The sequence below is a fragment of the Triturus cristatus genome, chromosome 3_1 (genome assembly GCF_964204655.1).
Source record: "Triturus cristatus chromosome 3_1, aTriCri1.1, whole genome shotgun sequence".
Taxonomy (NCBI): Eukaryota; Metazoa; Chordata; class Amphibia; order Caudata; family Salamandridae; genus Triturus; species Triturus cristatus.
Window position 1 is genome coordinate 485,284,738 of NC_140583.1, and position 23,671 is coordinate 485,308,408.

Here is a 23,671-nt window from a genome sequence, read left to right on the forward strand (position 1 = left end):
GGTGGTTGTAGAGGAATATTACTTGGTGTCCACCCGAGATATTTCTCACCCAGGGGTCTCATCCTAGGATAATTTTGGGATCGTTGAAAAGCAACATGCTTTAGATTGGGGTAAAAGTATTCCAAGCCTATACATTGTATATCCCCCAATCTACCAAACCTTGGTTTACAACAAATAAAATCTTTGACCCAATTGTCCCTAAAGTTTATGAGAATACAATCCCCCTCCAAATCTTTCTCACTTGGCCCCACCCAAGGAACCCTTCGGACACTTAATATTTCTGTTCTAGAGGCAGGGGGAAGCGCCCTATTTTTATTGAGCCAAAAGGTTACTTTATTTCTGAGATCCCTGTTTGATTCCAATTGATTTGGCCTGACTCCTGGGACTCCTGTCAAAATTGCGATAAAAGGAGCACAGTCAGGGGGTAGATCTACACAAACCGGCTTCTTTAGTGGAGCTTTTTCTCTATGATTTATAGGACCCTGTTGTGGTATTACCCTTGGCCCAGAAGTTACTGCCTGCTTGGGTGCGGATAGCTTTGATGTGGATGCAGCGGCCACTGCGGGCTTTTGCTGACAACCCATAGCAACCACCAAAGTAGAGTTATTTGAGGCAGTTTGTAAGGGTACTTTAGCAAGAGTAGCAGTTGCGGCCATTTGCGACACTGCAACTTGATTTTTTGGTCCCACTTTCTTTATAGCATTGGGGTTACCCCCCATGGTTTCAATAGGTTTACTGTTCTTAGCCAATTTCTCAAGACAACGAGTATTGACCGATATAAGATGTTCTAATTGGTCCAGTTTCAAATTTACTATTTGCGTTCTTTCTACAAGAGGCGTCAGAAGCCCTTTAACCAGCTTTTCAATGTTAAGCAATAATTCATCATTATTTGGGCAGGAATGATTTGTATGTACATAATCCCCAGATGAATTTCCCCTTTGTTTTGCTGATTTCGATGTTACTCTTAAAGTATTTATTTTTACTGTTTTGGCTCTACTACCCTTATAGTGACCCCCTCCTCTTTTCCGTTTACTAGTTTTTATAATTTCAATTCCTACTGGCTTGGGTTCTAAAGCCTGGGGTTGTGTTAATGTGGGCACTATGAGGCTCAAATTACAGTTTTGGATGCTATCCCCACTAGCAGTGCTTGATGATATACAGTCTTCATTTGGGCAGTCCACCAGGTCAATCGAAGAAATTAAGTGAGAATTAGAATTCATTACAGGAATTGAGCTATCTACCAGATCATTTTCTAAGCTTTTTTCAGGGGTAATTATAGAACCAATACGTCCTAATGAAGAGCGTTTCCCTGATACCAGATCTAGTGAGAGACGCTTTTCTGTAAGAGCGATTTCTTTTTCCAATATCCCTGTTGCCCTAATTATAAAATCATCCAAAGTTCCAGTTGCTTTAACACTACTCGTGTTCAGTGTAACCTGCCTACCCTTTCCGGAACGTAAGGCCATCATGGGGAAAGTCTTTTAAAAGGAGTAATACAGGACAAGATCCCAACTGAAGGAAACAACCTATAAATCAGACCATTAAAAGAAAATAATAACACTTAAAAGTATAAAACAAATACTTCAGGTCTGTGATGAAAGAGGACAAGCCCGGCCCGTCCTTATTCGTCCTTGGACGGCCTTAGACGGCCCGCCCTTTGCCCGGGCTTAGGCCCGGGCGCTCCCACGCACTCCCGCGCGCTCCCGCGCAGCGGCCGCACGGCCTTGAAAAATAGCAAAAGGAAGGAGTTATGGGCGGGGGGGCGGGGCCAGCAGGGAGAGCAGCCCAGGTGAAGCAAATTGGGCTCGCAGGGACTCCTGGGTGATGGAGTCCCTGCTAACGTGCTTGCAGCCCTGCCAGCAGCAACACGCCCCAAGTCCTAGCACAGGAGACCGCCCCTCTCCCAACAGCAGCTCCCGCTGATGTCACACGCACTGCGGGACCCACGGAGCGGGTCCGGCGAGTTGCTGTGGGTTTTCCAAAGGGCAGAGGGTGAAAAAGGAAGCAGCAGCAGGCCGGTGGCAGGTCCAGACAAAGGGCAGGTGAGCGTCCCACGAACAAAGTCCTGGAGCCTGTTTTTACTCCTGTGGGCAGGGGGGCGGGGCCAGCAGGGAGAGCAGCCCAGGTGAAGCAAATTGGGCTCGCAGGGACTCCTGGGTGATGGAGTCCCTGCTAACGTGCTCGCAGCCCTGCCAGCAGCAACACGCCCCAAGTCCTAGCACAGGAGACCGCCCCTCTCCCAACAGCAGCTCCCGCGCGCTGCGGGACCCTCGGAGCGGGTCCGGCGAGTTGCTGTGGGTTTTCCAAAGGGCAGAGGGTGAAAAAGGAAGCAGCAGCAGGCCGGTGGCAGGTCCAGACAAAGGGCAGGTGAGCGTCCCCAGATGTCATTTATGATCACTCTTGGAATGTTTATTCTGGTTGCAATATCACTAGGAACATCTTGGTGCAACCGGTTCCCACTGTGATAGTCTAGGCATGGATGATAGTGCTACATGTATAGATGCCAGAGCTCTTCACAAGAATCATTCCTAATTCATTTTGGACACTTTGGGGCATATTCTCAAGAACGTGTGATAACCATCGCAAAAGTAACTTAACGCAACCTTCAACATCGCAGTCTATCGCGGGAAATTTACGCCACGTTAATCAAGTATTCACAACACGGATGCACCATGTGATACTCCCCAGATAACGCATCAAATGACCGCAATAAAATCATCGCCACGAAGCAAAAATGCGAAACCCGAACACAAAAAAAGTTGCGATGAGGCCAAGCGCGATACAAAAAGCACCGAAAACCAGCGACAGGCCTGCAATTCACACGCATCTGGTGAGAAAATGCACCATAAAAGCAGACCAAACAAACGGTGAGATGACAACGTACGAGCACAACCCCACAGCTGTGACACAGAACAAATGACCATTGTCCAAATCAGATAGGCTGTCCCCCAGAAACAGCCACAATGTCCACAGACATTTATTCAGTATGTCACCTGCACCAATGCGGAAACACACATGGAACACACTGTGAAACCGCACCTCCTCTTCACATTGCAGAGGGACAAGCAACACCCCCTGCTTACCGACATGCCATGTACATGACCAAAAAATAATGAAAGCATGGACCAATGTAGGGGCAGTGACTCCCCCAGGTACATATCGCCCATGTCACGGAACTTGAGTCACAGGGTTCATCCCTGCATCATGGCGGCACATATCAGGACCCAAAAGAAGCCCTCTTGTCACTTGTAGGCCACATATGACAGCCAAAATGGAATGAATTTGGACACATGTGAAATGCAGAAGAATGGGATACCGTAACAACTGTGACACACAGAACTGACAGTTCCAATACGTGACACCCTAAACAGCCTCACTGCACAGAAGTGACACACCACCATCCATTAGCAAATTCCCAAATTGACAGCCCAACATGTCGCACCCACACTTGTCTGAGTGAAGTGCCTGTATAGATGAGTGACATGCACTCAGGGAATCTTTTTCGGAATGCATTTATTAGCACATGCTGTGCCTGTGGTCATTCAACGTACTGTGCCATTACTGCTAGGGACCCTAACAATGTGACGTCAACCAGAGAATAAATTGCCAATGATGTAGTCCCTACGGGCAATTCCTGCTGCGGCTGCAGTGGGGTGTGGTCCACCTGCCTCATCTTCATCATCATTGTCTGGTGCATCTGGCACTCGTATCCATGGGGCTCTGCTGCGTACACATATGTTGTGCAACACACAACATGCAGCGATCATCTTGCACACGAGGCCTGGGCTGTACAGGAGCTTTCCACCTGTGACGTCCAGGAACCTGAAACTCACTTCAACACGCCAAATGTGCGCTCCACAATGCCCCTGGTGCGTTTGTGGGCCAAATTGTACTGCTTCTGGGGCTGTGTGTTTCGGGCTCAGAGGGGTGTCATCATCCAAGCGCAGACTGCATTTCCTTGGTCACCTGTGACAGTGCAGAGAGACATGAGTCAAGACCACGTACTGCATGATGTGTTGGCAGGCTCACTGGTTCATTGGTGTGTGATATGTTTGACTTTGTGATTCCTCTTTGACATGTACTGCGTGTTGCTAATGGGCGGCATCCCTGTGTATTATGTAGCCTCACTTCTGCACCTCCAACCCCGAGCACATTCACTATTGCATCACATGCACCCCTACGGCACACCATTGTCATGCCTGTCTGTGCATGTCCACAAGCCTGACTACGACACAATGATGATGCGCAGAATGTGGCCAGCCACGTGTGTGTCGGCCCATTGCAATGACATGGCTGACACAGATGTAGAGCACCTGCCTGGCTGAACCCAACATGCAGTTGAGGGTACATCTTTGGCTCATGCTGCGTTAATAGCGACACACACACAACAGTTGGCACGTGTGATCCCTGACCCTGAGCGGGCATGCCCTCCACCATGTACCCCTTCGGATGAGCATGCACACCGGGGGCATGCCACATGGCAACATTGTCGATTGTGGGACGAGGGCGCAGACACAACAGAGACACATGCATCAGCCACATCCTTGGCAAGGCCTACACTGCACCACACCCAGATCCATGTGTAGCGTAGCCACACCCCTATGCAGTACTTTCGTACGCCTGTCCACCCCGCTTACGCTCACATGGAGGTACGACACGATTTCATGTCCCAGGTCTACACCACTGCCTGCGGTGACATGGATGCGCATGCTGTACACAGCACAATGTTATGTGGAATGACCCTTGTCCCTCATGCATACATAATAACCACACGGACACACTGAGTGATTTTGGGGGACTGGCCACGGGCATGTGCGCCCGGTCCCTTTTATTGCCAAGGTCACATCTCCAGTGACGCCTGTGCTGGATGGGTGTTGGGTAGTATAAGCCACCACTCAGGGGTTGGTTGGTGCTGGCAAAGACCACAACAGTGAGCAGACAATCAGCAGTACAAGGTACATACATAATGGGTCCATGACTTGAGCAGCAAAGAGTTTGTTGCCCCGGATGCACAGCGGCCGGCACAGACACACCGCTACGGGACGGTGACTTGCAGTGCACTGAGGTAGTGCCACACGAGCTGAGCGTGTACTTGTCGATGTCCATGGGGAATTTCGCGGAGGGTTGCGGAAGACAGTGGAAGGTGTCCTTCCAGGGCATGATGCAGAGGGCAGAAGCAAGCAGAAACAGGTAGATGGTGGAGTTGAATGCTACAGACCCCACTTTTCAACCTTGTCAGTATCAGCTACATATAGATGAAAACAGCCTCCAGCCCATGGGTTCAGATGCCTCCGACGTCCAAACAGAGATTGCCCATGGATTTCAGGGCACACACTCAGTGGCACCAGAGCTGGAAGGGGATGCAGTCTGCGATGAGGCCTGTCCAACGACATGGACTCTGCTATGTTGCGAGCAAGACTCTGTTCAAATCGTATGACCTACTTCACCGCAGTGTGTGCCGGAGGCAGCGGTCAGCAGGGACCCACAGCCACATGTGGTAGGCATGCGCAGTGCAGTTGTTGGTAGTGTCCCATCACCTCTGGACAGGTGAGCCTTTTCTCCTCCGGACTGATGCGCGTCTTCCTCTTACTCCTCTCCTTGCGTACTGTGACATGAACACTGCCATGAAGAAATCAAGACTCAGTTCCAAAAGTGTGACCTAGTTGGCTGCAGTGTCAGCGGAGGAAGTGGTCAGCACGGGCCAACCGCTGTCCAGCCATCTCATCCTGGATCTCTCACACACGACGTTGGAATGGCATTTGTATGACATTTGTGGGTGACATAGGTAGTGGCACCAGAGCTGAGCAGGTGTGCAGCCGGCGAGGAGGACGTGTCCTGCCTGTGACGGACTGCATTGGATTGATGTGAGGCCTGCAGGACTACAGTGCAGGCTGAAGGCCGGAGTCAGCAAGGGCCCACAGACACGTTTGGTGGGAGTCCTATGCACAGACTTGGTGGTACCACATCGGAGAGAGTATAGTGACATGAACTCAGCATTAAATCATGTACTCTGCCATGGTGTAATCAAGACTCAGTTCCATATGTGTGTCGTACTTGTCCGCTGGGAATGCCAGTGGAGTACGTCAACCAGAAAGGAGTTCCGTGGGCCTGTGTCACGTAGGCCGTGATGGTCCGAGGAGTCTGCCAAGGTCAGAGGCCCTGGGCTTGGAGCTTGCACCGGCATGTGATGGGCCCTCTTTGACACACGCCGGTGTCGGCAGGTGAGCAGTGATGCCTGGATGCGCAGGGGCGGCCATGACGGCTTCAGGGTCCAGTGGCCCGGGGTGCAGCAGGCACGTAGGATCCCAGGCAACACCACTCATGGCGTAGGCCTCGTGGCGGGGGGAGAGGCGCCGCCCTGGCAGGCACTTTGGGCATTCCAGATGAGGACCACACCCAGTGCTACGTGCTTTTTATTCACACCTCTACGCTGGCCTGGCGTATGCCAGGCCAGCCCACTCCTCTCACGCTCACAAGGGGGGACATAACAAGCTACATTTCCTTGATCTCCCCCACTGGCTGGGGTGACATCGTTGCATCCACTGTCCACTACACCAAACCCCAGCGGTGTGTGTCGACATGGATATGTGTGTGGTATGCATACTGCAGTCTGTCCAACACATCCACGCCACACTTGGCATTGTGTGCAGTCTCATTCATCGGTCACATCACCTCTTTTGCACATGCCTGGTTCCCTCCTCTTCCCACATTCTGCTAATGTGTGGCTGAGGTGCCATACCATTGATGGCTCATGTACATGGCTAGGCCAGGTTCCCACAGTAAGCTGTGCTGTCGTGTCTGGTGGGTGGGCAGGTTGTTTGGCATGCTGTATGTGGGTTTGTAATGTGTGCATTCCCAGAGTTGTGAGTTGTATGATTGTGAAGTTGAGGTGTGTGATGTGTGCATTTGGTACCAACAAGCACTGCATTTTTGTAGGTGCCATCCTGGAAGCGCCGGTTGATGATGGACTGTCGGAAGATGTATGAATCATGCACACTGCCTGGGTAGTTGGCGACGACATTGGTGAAGAGTCCCCGGTGGTCCACTATTGCCTGCACATTGATGGATTGCATGTGCTTTCTGTTGCGGTAATTGTGTGCAGTGTCAGTAGGGTGCACATGTAGGACATGTGTGCAGTCTATTGCCCCCAACACGGCCAGGAATCCAGCTATGGCGTAGAAGCCTTGCTTGGTCTTCAGCTGTTCCTGCGTAGTGTGGGAGAAGTATAGGTACTGGGGTACCAAGCTGATGATGGCATCCAAGACAGGTGTGAGAAGCTTTGATAGGGCTGGCTGTGAGACTCCTCCGACTCTGGCGGTTGTTGGTTGGAATGTCCCAGAGGCCAACAGTTGCAGCACAGCCAGCAGCTTTGTCTGCTGGGGGATGTTGGTTGTCCGCTGTGTTGGTACATTCAGCCTGTGGGCAATGATGTTCAGGATGTGGAGGATGGTTGTCCTTTTGAGCCTGTAGTGGGCAATGACATACTCTGGTATCATGTCTGTGAGGCTGGTGCGTTTCCTGAAGGTCTGCGGTCTGTGTCTGCGCTGCCTCAGTGGTGATAAAAACACAAACCACAACACAAAAAAACCTCTGATGGGCCAAAGCGCGATGAGGAAATCAGTGATAAGCAGCGCCAGGCCTGCAACACACACCTGGCAGGCAGGAAAAGTCACCATAAAAGTAGAAAAAACACCCAAACACAAACTGACCAACACCCAAGTACCATGGAGGCAGCCGGAGCAGGCGCAGAGGACGAGCGCTACCCCACAAGCACCCAGGACGACCAGCCCGGGACCTCGGGGACAGAGAAGGGCAAGGACAAGAAGAAGAGGAAGACGAAGTTCAGTCCACCGGCAAACAGGATTATAGTCACGGAGGTGATGGAACACCATCAACAACTGTTCATCACCTCCAACGTGTCATTGGGTACCAAAACTGGAATATGGCAGTACATTGTGGACAAGGTGAATGCCGTCGGAGAGCACAAGAGGACAATGGGTGAGGTCAAGAGGCGATGGAATTACATCAAGCGAAAGACCAAGGAGAAACTCGCAGCCATCAGAAGGCAGCAATGCAGACTGGAGGTGGGGGCCCAGCGCCACAGCTTGTGCTGGATGACATGGAGGAGCTGGTGTCGACAATCATCTGTGTGGATACTGTGGCCGGAGTCGAGGGACTGGACACTGCTCGACAGGTCACAACACAACCACAACAGGGTGAGTGACCACCAGATGCTGGGGCACAAATGCACAATCAAGCACAGCACAGTGCACACCCTCAATGACTCTGGGTCATCGCCCAGATCTATAGACTGCCACAATGTACAATGCCATGCTGTGTGACTGTCAACATGTACCATGCAGCTACATACATGTGGACACATTGCAATACACCATCTCCCCTTCACATTGCAGGGCCACCGTCAACACCCCCTGCAGAACATTTCCAACCACTCTTCACTGATGACAAGGAGGACAACCCCAGCATCGACGCACAAGCCCTCCTAGACATCATTGACATCATCAGCGACTCACCTCCAGGATCAGAGCTGGCCAGCTACATCGAGGAGACCCCACCCACCACCCAAACCACCCATCAGGAGGCACCCACGGCCCGGCAGTCTCCAAAGACCCCCAGAAACAACACACGGCCTTTCAGCACCGTGTGCTGGAGGCCCAGAGGGAGACGGCTGAGCAGGTGTGGGTGGGGTTCGACCTCATGGCTACCAAACTGGATGCCATCCATAGGTGTCTAGGCCTGCACCATGGTCTCCAACGAGCCCTGACTGACATCGCTGGGGTCCTGACACAGAGAGAAGAACACCTGTACTCTCAGAGGGACACCAGCAATACCAGCCGTGAGCTGGCACACATGCGGAGGCTCATGGAGGACATGGTGCGGATGGAGGCGGAAAGGATGGCAGCCACCGCTGCACACCAGTGAAATGGAGCTGGGATCTACCATGCCCTGCAGATCATCATCATGGCATTGCTGCCACAAGGCGTGGTGCAGATGAATGCTGCTGGCCCCACACCATCCACCTCTGGTGTGCCATTGCCTCACAGTGCGGCAGACGTATCCACTCCGGCACCTGATGTGTCAGTGGCACACAGTGCCTCAGCCGGTACTTCAACACCCACAGGTGGGGCAGAGCGCACATCCGGGGACGAGGACGTGGATGGATTTGTGATCAGGAGGCACTAGTATTCATTTCTGCCAACTGGCCTGTTTCTGCTTTGTGCCGCACATGGCCCCATGACCTTCCACTGACCCCCGATACACTCCGATGCACTCAACTTGGACAGCGACATGGACTGCCATATCCTATTTGATGACCAATGACACAGCAACCAGACTGCGGACTGTACCCTTCCTCTTCTGCAGTACTTGTCATCCCTGAATGGACTCTGGCTGGGCCTACACGGGCCCATATTGTGTAGTGTGCTCGGCATTGCCCTGTACCGCTCCAGCTGCAGAACTGAACTGGATGTGCAATAAACATCCAGTGAAGCACTGCTGTGTTATGTCTTTCATCATTCATGTATGAATATGTGGATGAATGTAGGGACAGTGATTTCCCTTGTGTCAATGATGCTTATCCTGTGGGATGCCAGTCAGAGGGTGCTACATTGCATATTGTGTACCGGGTCCCGTGAACACTACAACAGGGACACACGCATCAGTCACTTCCATGTCCGGACATGGACTGAACAACCCCCAGAGCCCATGAGTCATTGTTACAAGCCCTGCCCTGGTCCGGCGTACAGCAGGCCAGACCAATTCGCTTACGCTCCGAGGGGGGCCCCTCATTGCTACCCATCACAGGCATACTCGCTAGTGGTGTGCAGGTTACTAGTCTAGTTGTCAGCATGTCACAGCCACTCCCTGAGGCACAGGCGTCACTGGCCATGTGACTCCGCCAACATAAGGGAATGAGGACGTCACACTCCTCTCTGCTGGTGGTGACGCTCCACGGTTCTCAATCATAATGGGCCCATGAGTTGTTGCGCAGAGGGTTAGTGGCAACCGAGGTCTTGCGGCCATCATGAGCCTACCACCACATGGCGCTGACTGGGGTTGCACAGGGTTAGTGGCACCCGGAGCATTGCGGCCAGCACATGCACCCCGCCACGGGATGGTGACTTTGGGTGCACTGAGGTAGGGGCACCTTAAGCTGCTGAGCGGGTGTACAGCCTGCGATGATGCCCCGTCCCGGCGGTCTGGACAGCTCAGGTTTGGTGTGCCTGCTGGACCGCAGTGTAGGCCAGAGCCAGCGGGCAGCGCGGGCCTACTGCCACTTGGCGTCGCTTCCGGGATCCCAGAGTTAGTGGCACCTATTGGGCTGAGCGGGTGTGCAGCCCGCGATGAGGCCGGGTGCACTGGTATGTACTCTGCCATGGAGTAATCAAGACCCAGCACCAAACGTGAGACCTTGGGGCCTGCGAAGCAGGTCTGCATGGTGTAGAGGGTGCCATGTCCGCAGGCCCCGGGCTTGTGGCTTGCAGCAGCACGTGGTGGGACCTCCTGTCTGCACGCCGGTGGCAGAAGGTGAGGCCTGGGTGTGCATGGGTGGGCATGCTCCAATGGGCGGCGGGAGGGGCTGGGGTGCCTCCATCTGGGTGTGCATAGGCGAGCAGGTGATGTTGTCTTGTGCTATTGTGTGTACTGTGCCAATCATGTATCTGGACTCTGTTTCAGATGACGGGTCTGTCTCAGATGTGTAACCTGGTGAAATGCTATACATACCGGCAAGTGGTTGGAGACACACCAATGGCAGCAGGTGAGCAGTGTGGCCTGGGTTCTCTCTCTCTCTCTCTCCCCCTCTCTTCTTCTCTCTCTCTCCCCCTCTCTTCTTCTCTCTCCCCCTCTCTTCTTCTCTCTCTCTCTACCCCTCTCTTCTTCTCTCTCTCCCCCTCTCTTCTTGTCGCTCTCTCTCCCTCTCTTCCTCTCTTTCTCTCTCCTTCGCTCTCTCTCTGTCCTTTGATGTGCACAGGACACACCTTCTCATCATGATTTTTGTCTTGCAGGCTGTGACCTACGGATTGTCCCGAGGGGAGCCGCCATGTGTCTTCATTTCTATTCTGTGTTCATTTTAATAAAGTTTCATTTGTTGCTTCGAAAGTGAATGTGTGATGCTCATTTTTGTGATGACACATGCATGTCACCAGTTGTGCGACATCAAGCAGATTATTTTGTACATGTTTAGGTGTAGCTGATGTGGCATGTCTTTGGTCGGGGAGGATGAGGGGGGGGTGCTGGAGGTGGTGGTGGCAGGTGTTGTTGCTGTTTCGGCCCTCCGAGCTGCATGTTCAGTTACCCGGGTGCATCTGTTGTTCTTCAGGTGTGGCTCTGGACTGGGCTCCCTTTTGTGGTGCAGGCTGTGGTCCGACTTTGCACCAGGTCAGAGCAGGTGTTATTTTCCTGCTGCTAACGCGCTTTATCGCCTGTTTTGTGTTCTTATCGCAGTGCTGGCTGGTCGTTGTGAATGTTGTAGAGTGGTGTTGTTGCGGCTTTTGGCACGGGAACGCATACACTGCATCTCATTAGCGATAGTTGCGGGTGTCATCTGTGGCGATGTTTTTTGTGGGTGCTATCGTGAGTAAACTGGTGCTGTGGGATGTTAACTCCAGCTTGTGATTGGGGCGATAAGTTTATCGCAACTTTGGCTGCGATAAAGTGCCGTTAACTCGGCGATAGATCCTTGTGAATATTTCTCTTTTTTTTTTTTTAAACAGACCATGTTCAATAAAGGGACAGGGGCTTCATTCAAAAAAATGTTTCCCACTTGAAAACACATCACAGAGAATAGGTAGTAACTTCCTGCTACCACCGAAGCTATTCTCAAACTGTAAGCTGTTGTCTAGGTTCTATCTGCAAGTCAGAGGTCGCCAAATAATAGATTGTTTGAGACTGCAATTGTGATCCCAAATCATTGATACATACATAACAGAATCAGAAATCGAAGACCGTCGCCTCTTTCGGCTCCTTCATATTTGCGGTTCAGAAATGCTTGCGAAAAAGTCCTTTTACAACTCGGAAATACTGTTATGACATGTACATGGGCATTTTTGTACATTGTACAAATCTCTTTTGCACTTGCAAGCTCTGTGATTTTGCAAAACGCAAGAATTGCGACTGCAAAATGGCTTTAGAAATCAGGCACTGCCTCTACATAAACATCATTTCTGACATTGCAGTGACAAATATCTCTGAATTTGTTACATTTTTTTTCTGTAATAATGTCCCACATGTCTACCGTGTGTTTCTGGCAGGGGTTTTCCGACAAAATGGCATTCCACATCTTTTTTTCTTCGACACTCTCATGCATCACTTTCTAACTCTCCTGAACGTATTAGGCAAACAAAGGAAATATTGTGTTACCTCTAGGCTACTAAAACTGAAATAAAACTGTTCACATGGGTCCACCTCACAAATAACAACAATTTAAATGAGAAAGGAAGTTAGGTTCACTGAAACACATTTGCAGTATCAGGAACCTTTGGACCTCTCACAGTATGTTGCTGGAAGAGGAACTAGGACACCATCTAATACTGAGCTAACACCAGGGCTACCTGCTGGAATGCTTCTGTCAAGGTGACTAACTTCAAAATGTAGTTAGTGGCTGATTGGAGCTACTGCATCAAAAAAAGCTTCTTGATGACCATCTAGCCATCCTCAAGCAAATTTACCCTTTTGGGGATGGAAGGAGCTTTATTAAACAGAGTAGACTCTGCCCTGCACATTTTGTGCCCTCCAAAAAAGCACAGATGAATGTTAGCCTTAGCAGTAGCATCAAAACACCTCAATTTCCCCTTTCTGCACTGCGGTGATATCCTCTAACCTAAGAACTTAATACAGAAGACTAATATTACAGGTATGGAAAAAATATCAGTGTAGGAAACCATCTCTCTGTACAGTGTATCAAAGAGCACTATGTAGAGAGTGCGGGAAATCCCCAAAAGGCAGGTAGAGGTAAAAGTAGATAATACTAACTCTCTTTTTGTGGTAGTGTAGGTGATCAGTTAGGCTCATCATAGGGTACTGATAAACATTTGTTGTACTTACAGAGGCAATAAATGAGACACACACTCAAGAATAAATCTGAGAACACTTTGTAAAAATAATGTCTATTTTTATATAATATCTAAGGACATAAACACAGTTCTAAGGTATGTAATTTCAGAGTTACGATTTTTCCAAGGTCCGAAAATATATTACTTTTGTGTACAATTAAACACCATAGGAAACAATAAAAAAAATAGAAAAATGCATAGAAATTCAGGCAATGCTTTCACGAAGTTCACCTTCTCATTTTAGATTGATGTAGGGACAAGGTCCAGAGTTCCAGCACAAGAGGTTCAGGAGCATCCCAGATCTCTCGAGAGCAGAGGTGCTGAGGTCTTGAAAGCTGGTCACTTGAAAAAGCACTGTACATAGGGACTTACAGGTAAGTCTGGTGGGTCTCCTTAGAGAAAGGACGTCACAAGGAAGCAGGGCTGGTTGGACAGTACAGGGGCGGGTGAGGCCGGATGCGAAGCGAACAGGTCAGCCGGTCGTCATGCGTCTTTGAGGTCCTTACGGTTAAGAGCAGGCAAATTTGAGAAGAGATCTCGGAACAGCTGGGCCACTCAGGAAGTGAGTTTCAAGTGCCTAAATGTCCCTCAACGGGTGCTCGCTTCTGGTGCTATGGGAGTCCTGAATGGATAGTAGATAATACTAACTCTCTTTTTGTGGTAATGTGGTTAGTTAGTCTTATCAGAGAGTAGTGTTAGAAGCATTTGTTGTACTCACTGAGGCAATAAATGAGACGCTCACTCAAGAATAAATCTGAGACCAATTTGTAAAAATAATGGCATTCTGTATATAAATTTTAAGACCATAAACACAGTTCTAAGGTAAGTACTTTTGGAGTTGCCATTCTTCAAAGTTCAGAAAATATATTACTTTTGTGTGCAATTACACACCATAGGAAAGAATATAGAATAAGTAGAAAAATACATGGAAATTCAGGCACTGCTTTCACGAATTTCACCTTCTCGTTTTAGGTTGGTGTCAGGACCATGTCCAAAGTTCCAGCAGGAGAAGTTCAGGAGCGTCCCAGATCAGCCCAGAGCAGAGGGGCTGAAGTTTTGAAAGCTGGTGACCAAAGACGAAGGAGACCACTTGAAAAAGCACTGCACAGAGGGACTTACAGGTAAGTCTGGTGGGTCTCTTTAGAGGGAGGAAGTCATAAGGGAGCTGGGCTGGCTGGTCAGTGTTGGGGCCAGGGTGTCGGGTGCAGAGTGAACAGATCAGTGGGGCTTTGAGGTCCTGACAATCAGGAGCAGGCAACTTGGAGAGGCGATCTCTGGACAGACGGGCCACTCAGGAAGTGGATCTCAGGAGCCTCAATGTCCCTTGATGGGTGCTTGCTTCTGGTGCTTTGGGAGTCCAGAGTGGACTCTTCTTCCTTGATGTTTGCCATTGGGGGTCGGATGACCCGGGTATTGGTATGCCACGGCTCTGGTAAGTCCTGGTGTCTCCAAACTTGGTGGGGAGACAGATCTGAAACTCCAGAGCTGTTGTACTTTTTTTGGCTTCAGTGCTGTATCAAGGTCATCAGGGACCAGTACATCGGCAAACCGGACTTCACCCAATCAGGCCCTGCAGTGTGCAGGGGACTGATACCTTCACTCAAAGGGAGATTAACCACAATTTCTTATAGGATAGAGGTGCTCTCAGGATTTTAGAGTCCTTTCAGGTTTCAGGACAAACGGCCGCAGTGATTTTCAAGTCCTGGGAGCAGAAGGAAGGGAATGGTGCCTTGTTCTTCTGCTGCAGGTCTTCAGTTCTCGAGCATCATGTCTTCTTTGTCCTGGTCTTCTCTTGTCTTTCGAATCTGATGCTCAGGTCATAGGGTGCCACATTAATACTGAACTTAGGGGTGTTACAAGGGTAGACAGGTAGTAGGTAATGGGCTGCTTACCTTTAGGGTGTCTACTCTCACTAGTGTCCACTTTCTGTGGGGAGAGGTACCATAGGAGGTTTTTTCACCATCCCAAGAAGGTGAAATTGCAGGAGATTGTTTGCCTGCACCACCTTAAGTATGTTGTAGGCCTGGGATCAGGCAGGCTCCTACATCCACCCAGGTGGCTCACAACATCCACTCCACTTTTAGTTCAGGACACAATCCCCAGACAGACCCGTGGCACATACAAAGTCGCAAAGTCATTGACTGGGGGGAGGATTGGGGTGTATATTATACTTCTGACTTTGGTCTGCAACAGCAGCTGCCTCAAGTGCCTTAGTGGGCACCACTGCCAGTGATCCCAATGGCAAGGAATCAGTCACATTGGCTGGAGTAGGCGTGTTTGGTGGTGATGCTATAGTTGCTCTACATTCCAGTCCCTTCAAATCTCCCCGTTCCCATTCCTTTAGTTATTTTGGTCATGCTCACAGATTCTCCATAGCTCTGCTGGACTCTGACATTTATCTTCTTAAACTAGTACACATTCCTAGCCACCGCTTTGATGCCTGTATGTCCTCAGACCAGGGTCTATTTTACATTGGTGATCGTCCTTGGCACTCATTTAGATGGTGTGCAGAATTTTCATCCAGGCTGTCAATCACGGATGAGGATGTTAATATCGGTGAATATGATGTCAATGTACAACATGAAATGTGCAGGCCCAACAGTGGTAATACCAGTGAATGCAATGTCAATGTACGCCATAAACTATGCGTGCAAAAAAGTCCAAAGCTACTTAAAAAAAGCAATGTTGATGCATGCTATGACAATTGTATGCATAATAATCAGAATGTCGCTAAAAATTATAAGAATGACCACCGTGTGCAATGCACACACAACAATGAGTTCATATCATTGCTGTCGAATTCTCCCATGGTGACCTCCCGATCTACCCCGAGTCAAAAATACAGGGTCAGACAGGCCATGCGCCCCAAACCGCCTACCGATTGATAGGTCACAGGTGGGGTTAAACTCAGCCTGAAGACAAATGCGCAACCAGAGAAAGCCCTGGTCGACCTCGCAGATAGGCAGCTACACCACAAACAGGTCAGAGGAAATTGGCCCCAATAAAACACGTTTGGCCAAAAAGCTCACATTCTCAAAATACCACAAAGTTAAATGCCACCTGTAATTAGGAACCCTCAGCCAATCATGACACAGCACAGAAACCATATGCAGTGATCAGGCATGCCTCATGCCGGACATCTGGACATATGCACACTGACACACAATAGCTCTATACCCGAGGTCGAGAGCCACCTATGTCCCCATTATCAGATGGCTGTATTTATGATTTTGAGGCTGACTGCTGCCTAAGGACAAGAACCCTTGCCCAAACAGATTCACATCTGCGCAACGAGACTGGTGAGCAGACACCATAATTGGTTAAAATTTCTGCTAAATCCACGGGGTGGAGGTACGCCCGGAGGTCGTCATCACAAAGGTAAGAGACTACATGTCATCCTTAGTCCCAGTATGTGGTGTGTAGCAAGCTAGGACTTTTTCCCTAGTCACCACGCTCGAGGAGGTGTAGGTAGTTTGTAGGTTTTGTTTTCGCTTGAATCATTGAGCGTTACACAACTAGTACACCCCTGGCCCTTGTTGTGTTATATAGGGCCACCACCCAGATTTTTTTGTTTAAAGAGTTTTCTTAGAGACTGTCAGTTTCTTAACACTGACAATTTCTGAAAGAAAGAAAGTGGTGGATTTTTTTGCTTGGACTATTAGGTGGTACAGCAGAGGTACGCATGATTCTAAGGTGTGATATGGGGTGTAACTCGGACGTTAGGGAACATTTTGGACCTTGGTGAAAAAGGTGTAGCTTGTGTCTGGCCACAAAGAGCTGATGGTTGCCAGGTTATCCCTTTTTTCTACTCAAATCATTTGCTTAGTCCCGAGCCGATACTGACAGACTATCGTGCTCACTTAGCTCTGTGTGCCACAGAGAATATCCCCTCCCCTTGGGCTGTAGGCAATAAGAGGGGGCTAAGAATTTTTGGGACAATATGATCATATTTTCTGTTGATCTTTTCCCTTCTAGTTTCTTTTTGGTTTTCCATTCACGCATTGTTGATGTTGTGGTGCTGTTAACATTGTATTTCATATTTGAACGTTATGGCATGTTAGTAAATTTAAGTGCTTATGAAATATTAACTAATTTTTCCCACAAATCAGAATTCTACATTTGCTATTTTGCTGCTAAAAATCAACTTCTACTGTTCTGTACTAACCATTGCACTTTGTTACAGGTTGTTACTATTTTATTGCATTTGTCCTTGTCAATTGTCAAGCGATTTTATGATGCATCATTCTTATAGAGCTTGTGTTAGATTTGGGGGTCTCTAGTTGGCAGAAGTAGGTACCTTTGACCAAATAGGGACCCTTGCATCTAGTCAGGGTAAGGGGGTACACTCCTAAAATAACCCCTGCTCACCCCCTTGGTAGCTTGGCACGAGCCGGCAGGCTTATCTCAGAGGCAGTGTGTAAAGCATTTGTGAACACATACAGTAATATAGTGACAACACTACAAAGGGACGCCACACAGGTTGTATTCTAAAAATAGTTATATTTTATATAGATTTAACACAAGACCATAAACGACAAAAATCCATGATACTGTACTTAAAAATGGTAGAAATAGCTTAGTTCTCTTAAGATGGTAAATGCAACACTTTGCGTTCAATGTACCTTTGGATGCGTAACGCTATACAACAAAAGCGTTGCAGGGAAGGTGATGCGTCGGTTCCTTACTCCGGGGGAGGTGATGCATCGGTTTCTTACTGCGCTTCGGTGGCGATGCGGCTACCAACACCGTGATGCGAAAAAGATCTGGTGCAATGAAACAAAGATGGCGTCTTCTTGATGTTGCGACAACGAAGGGGGGATGCGTGCATGCCCGACAGCCAGGCGGTGACTGGGTGAATCTTCTTGAACCGCGACAGGCCCTGCGACAAGCTTCTCTGGTGATGCGACGGCATCTGCTGCGACGGCGACACTCTTCTCCAGGGATGCGGGCGCCTTGGTGATGCGATTCGACAGCGGCAGCACGCTTCCTCAGCAATGCGACGACAGCGGCAGCGACACGCTTCTCCGGTGATGTGACGGCGTCTGCTGCGACGGCGACACTCTTCTCTGGTGATGCGACGACAACTGCTGCAGCAGCGACACGCTTCTTTGTCTTGAGTCGCGCTTCCAGCTCCCAGTGACACGCAGTCTCTCAGAAGGCCCAGCTCCACAGCAGGCACTTCAATTTCCAGCAAGGGAAGGCAGGGGAAAGCTGGTGGGTGAAGTCTGTTGTCCCTAAGACTTCAGCAAGAGGCAAGCTCTAGTTCAAGCCCTTGGAGATCTTCTTACAAGTTGATGAAAGTAGCACAAAGTCCTTTCTCCTTTCTTTGGCAGTCAGGTAACCACTGCAGGTCAATCCTCAAACAGCACACAGCATAGGGATAGTCTCCTCCTGCAGTGTCTCTCTCTGGTTCCTCTCCTCAGCAAAGGTTCTTCTTGTTTTCCCAGAAGTGATCTAAAGTCTTGGGGTCTGCGCCCCAATATTTATACACCATTTCTCTTTGTTCTCTGAAGGCAGAGAGGCCTTTGCCTAGTCCAAACCAGTTCTGGTCAGTCTTGGAACACTTTGTTTACAGGACTCCTTCTATCCTTTGACAGGTGTGCCAGGGACATCAGATGCACCACAGGAGGTGGAGGCAGCTTTGTGGAAGGCAGGCACAGCCCTATTCAGACCCGGGTGCAACTCCTCCCACCCATTTACATGCAGATAGCTCTAAGCAGCCCTTTGCTGACTCGCCCTGTCTCCTGGAATTTCCCCAGCCCCTGTCACTCAAACTCCAGACAAGGAATACACAACCTAGCAGAGACAGGCTTGGATAGTTAGGCAAGAAAATACCTACTTTCCTAAAGTAGTATTTTCAAACAGAGAATGTTAAAACCAACTTCACTAAAAGATGTATTTTATCATTCTGAGTTCAGGTATACTAAACTCGAATTTCTACCATGTTCCCTGGGTCAATTAGGATTATAAGGTGTTATAATCAAACGGCCCATTCTGGCCTATGGGGAACAGGTAGCTTTGCAATAGTGAAAAACCAAAATGGCTGTAATTCACTATTAGGACATGCCACACACACAAGGGCATGTCCTACCTTTTACTTACAATGTACCCTGCCCTTGGGCTTACCTTAGGGGTGTCTGATATGAAGAGAAGGGAAGGTTTAGGGACTGGCAAGTGGGTGCACTTGCCCAGTCAACATGGCAGTACCAGCCTGCACATAGGCTCTGCAATGGCAGTCATGAGACACACTTTACAGACTGCTTTGGTGGGTGGCACAACCAGTGCTGCAATCCCACCAGCAGCATTCGATTTACAAGACCTGGGCACCCATGGTGCACTGTACTAGGGTCTGACCAGTAAATCAAATAATCCAATCATGGAGTCACTACTCCATACATCAATTTACAATAGAGAGCATATGCACTTTAGCACTGATCAGCAGTGGTAAAGTCCCCAGAGTCATAAAACAGCCAACAACAGGTCAGAAAAAATACAGGAGGAAGGCAAAAAGTTCAGGGATGACCCTGCAAAAAGTGCCAAGTTCAACAGCGTGTAACCTATAGATTGTTGCCGGTACAGTACCTTGTACATAGTTTCCCCACGATCAAAGTAGAATTTGTAATGATTTAAAACCTTGAAACAGTCAAATGTTTGTAAACTCCCTAACAAGTTTCCCAATATCATGGGGACACCACTAGACAGACCACATGCAGCTAGAATCAAAAACTAGAGAAACACTGCCATGAGTGGCACGCCCATACCAAGGTACAATTACTTCACTTGCCAGAGGGGGGGATAGTTTGACAGAAACATCATAGAACACACAAGGACACACCTCCGGAATGGATATATGGACCAAGGGAGGGCAGGAAGAATGGCTCTGTTAAAACTATGGGCCAACTTCAGGGTGACCCCAACTCGCAATGTGCACAGAAACAGAGCTAGTACTGTCAGGGAAGAGGGCTCCAGCTCCTCGGGATCCACCAGCGAGTGCGAAAACATAGGACGGGCCCGCCAATACAGAGGAAAAGCAAAGAGCACATGCCAGAGGTTAACAAGGAACTTAAAAGTGCACTTGCCCCACTATCACCCCTGATCAGCTCTGAGGAGCACCCTGTGGTCATGATGTTAATAGGCAAGGCACATACCACTTTCTGCTAGATACAGAGGCAACAAGGGCATGCTTGCAGGAAGGAGCCAACCCCATATCAAATGCCACTGCCAAAATACAGGGAATCTTGGGTTTCTTGCCGAAGACACCCTCACAGAACCCATAGGATAAGGGAACATTTGTTGTACTATCCTTCCTCCCCGACCAATAAACTAGGACGGGACCTATTGTCCAAGCTCAGGATGTCCTTCCAGTTCACCAAGAATGGCACTATACCCTGCTCCTCTACTGGAGCTTCGTCCCTAGTATCAATCAATCAATCAATGGCTTGTAAAGTGCGACTACTCACCCTTAAGGGTCTCAATGCACCGGGTGGATGGGGGTGGAGCTGCTGGTCCATCGAAGGCACTTTGGTTCGGTCGAAGAGCCAGGTCTTGAGGTCCTTCCTGAATTGATGCAGTGACGGCGATTAGCAAGGCCAGTTGGGCGGAGAGGAGGTCTCTGGTGACTACATGGAATGCGAGGTGGTGGTTGAGATTTGCAGGTCCCAAATCATGTAGGGCTTTGTAGGCATGTGTGAGAAGTTTGAAGGTGATTCTTTTGTTGACTGGGAGCCAGTGGAGATTTCTGAGGTGGCTGGTGATGTTCCTGCTGTGGTGAATGTTGAGTATGAGTCTAGCAGAAGCATTCCGGATGTTCTGCAGTTTCTTGAGGAGTTTCTGGGTTATGCCAGTATAAAGTGCGTTGCCGTAGTCAATTCTGCTGCTGACAAGTGTGTGGATGACTGGCTTTCTGGACTCGCTGGTGATCCATTTGAAGATCTTTTGGAGCAGGTGTAGTGTGTGGCAGCAGGATGATGAGACGGTGTTGATCTGGAGGTTCATGGTGAGTGAGGAGTCCAGGATGATGCTGAGGTTCTGTGTATGGTATGTGGCTGTGGGGGAGGTTGCAAATAGCACTAGGAGTCAACCCAGATGGATGGGCTGGAGCCCAAAATGAGGACTTTGGTCTTTTCTGAGCCATTTTGAGGCAGCTGTTCTTCATCCAGGCAGCAACAGCATTCATCCCATTGTGAAAGTTGTTCTTGGTGACTGTGGGTTCGTTGTCGTCATAGGAGATTATGTGGAGTCTATGGTTTGTGATGATGGCTGCGAGCATGGCAGACAATCAAGAAAACTGCTCCCAAGCCATGTGGATGCCAGTCAGGGGAATTCCAATCCATCGAGCACCCTCCAGGGAGGTAGTCCAGGATCACATAGTAAGCCTCATAGAGGTATACAAATTGGCTCGGCAGTGGGCAGGTTGTGCAAACCACCTCTTGGTAGAAATGGCCAAAAGGATAGTATATAAGGGGCAGGAGACTTAGGACCACGATGTGCACATGGCTGCTGAATCCCCTGCAGATAGGTGGGGAGAAGGTCCAAGGCACATAGGACAATGGCGGTAGCAAGCAGACCATGTGCACCCCTGGGGTTACCCGGTTCAGCCTCTGTCACCACCATGGCACCTCCCCAAGTGAGGAAGTGGCACAGACATGGTGGCCATGTGCCTAGAGGTATATTCCCTGCACTAGAGGCACCCTACCTGTTTCCAAATGCAGCACCCAGATGAGTAACTGCTGTAGGAAACACAGCATGTCCGATCGGTGGAACAACACCCCGAGGAGGTGTCCCCACCTGACACACGTGGAAAATCCTGAGACCTAAAATTAGCAGGCCACCGTCCACACACCCCATGCAGTGGTCTACTTGCAATGAAACAGGTGTTAGCACCTCCAAGAGGGCCGCTGCAGCCTCAAGCGTGCAAGCAAAGCCTGGCTGGTTGAAGACTTAGCCTAGGAACCACAGAGGGATCCAACTGAGTGTCTGCACCGGGGGCAGAAAAGCTGTCAGCCTTCAAATTCTAGAGAATGCCTCTATTGCTACTGAAGAAATCGCAGGGCTGACTATTGTCGCCTAAAAATATATCACAAACAGAAAGGAATAAGACCCAGACAGCCACCACAGAGTATCCATCATCAAAATCAAACCCAGAGCAACACGAATGCATCATACAATCAGCCTCAAGGAAATCAGGCTACAGCCACCCGCTGCTACAGGGGCTGGGTGCTTTGCCGAACACATGGCAACCACAGCAGGTAGGAAACCCGGCCCAACAAGCACCAGGGCCACAGTCACGGCAGGGTGGGGTAACTGTCTAGGGAGGTAATCCCATTACACATTCGCCCCATCCAAATACACAGTAAACACCCAACATGACCCAGCAACTTCACACCACTTCCAGATACATTTCCTTACCTACATTCGCAATCCATTTTTGGACTGCCATACTGCATTGATCAGGAATCCACTGAATACACCATTTTGGGTGCCAGCAGTGGCTTAGGCCCAACTCTGCTGCTATTTGCCCGGGGCTGTGTTGGCTGGCAACATCCCGGTAGAGAAGGGTGGCTCCAACTGGTGTATAAAACCGGCACCCAGATCCCTTTGCCCAAATCACTAGGGTGTGCCCCAGTTTCAATGGACCCCACTCTTTAACGTTTCCAGCCAATGGAGGCCCATTTTAGTTTCAAAATGGGGTCATGCTCAGGGGCCAGAAGCCAGGGTTTACGTGCACATGGGATGTTGACATGACCCACAGAACTCTGTCATCCATGCACAAATTTGGCACTATGTAAATAGGGATGCCCCTCCTGGGGGCAATCGGCCGTTTCAGTTAGTTGCTCGCAGTATGACTAGTCCCAGCAGCGCATCTGACTCCCTTTGCAAGCAGAACATTCTGCCCCCTCCTCACCCCTAGTGTTTCAAAAAACATCCAAGGTCTGCTCATCGGATCATCCCCTCCAGAGCAGCCAGAGTGGTGGTTGACCGGGTAGGAAGCTCCTGATTCCCGCTGTGGGCAGCTGACTCAAAGCATCCTGGATTCGAGGGAGAGGGGGGGCAGCGGAAGGTAGAGGGGTCAAAAGGACAACCCCACACCAGTAAAATGACACACAGATGCAGACATTTAACAGAAGCAGCGCACAGAGGAACCTACTCTCCCTGCCGCAGCAAGGAGAGGGGGGACCAAAGTACCCACACAATATTGCTACCCAACTTAAACTTATTATTCCCTAAAAAATGTCACCACTTCTTTCCAGTACCTCACTAGAACATTTTGCACACAGTGAAAAGAGAGAGAGTATACCCCTAAAAAGAGGAACACAGGAACTCTCAGAAAACGGTCTAATGATGTTTTTCTTTTCCTAAGCTAACCTATAACACACAGCTCTTATCTCACAGGTCCGCAAAAGAACCACTTGTGTACCATCGTTACAGTGGCCCGCCGCCTCTTCAGTCGAAACTCTTCAAAGGACGTCATTAATAAGAGACTCGTTTTTTGCACTACACCAACACAAGACACATCTGAGCCCCATATTACAAAAAACACCCCTGAAGACCATTCCAACATCTATAAATGTTTTCCAAGTTATGTATTTTGGTATTCT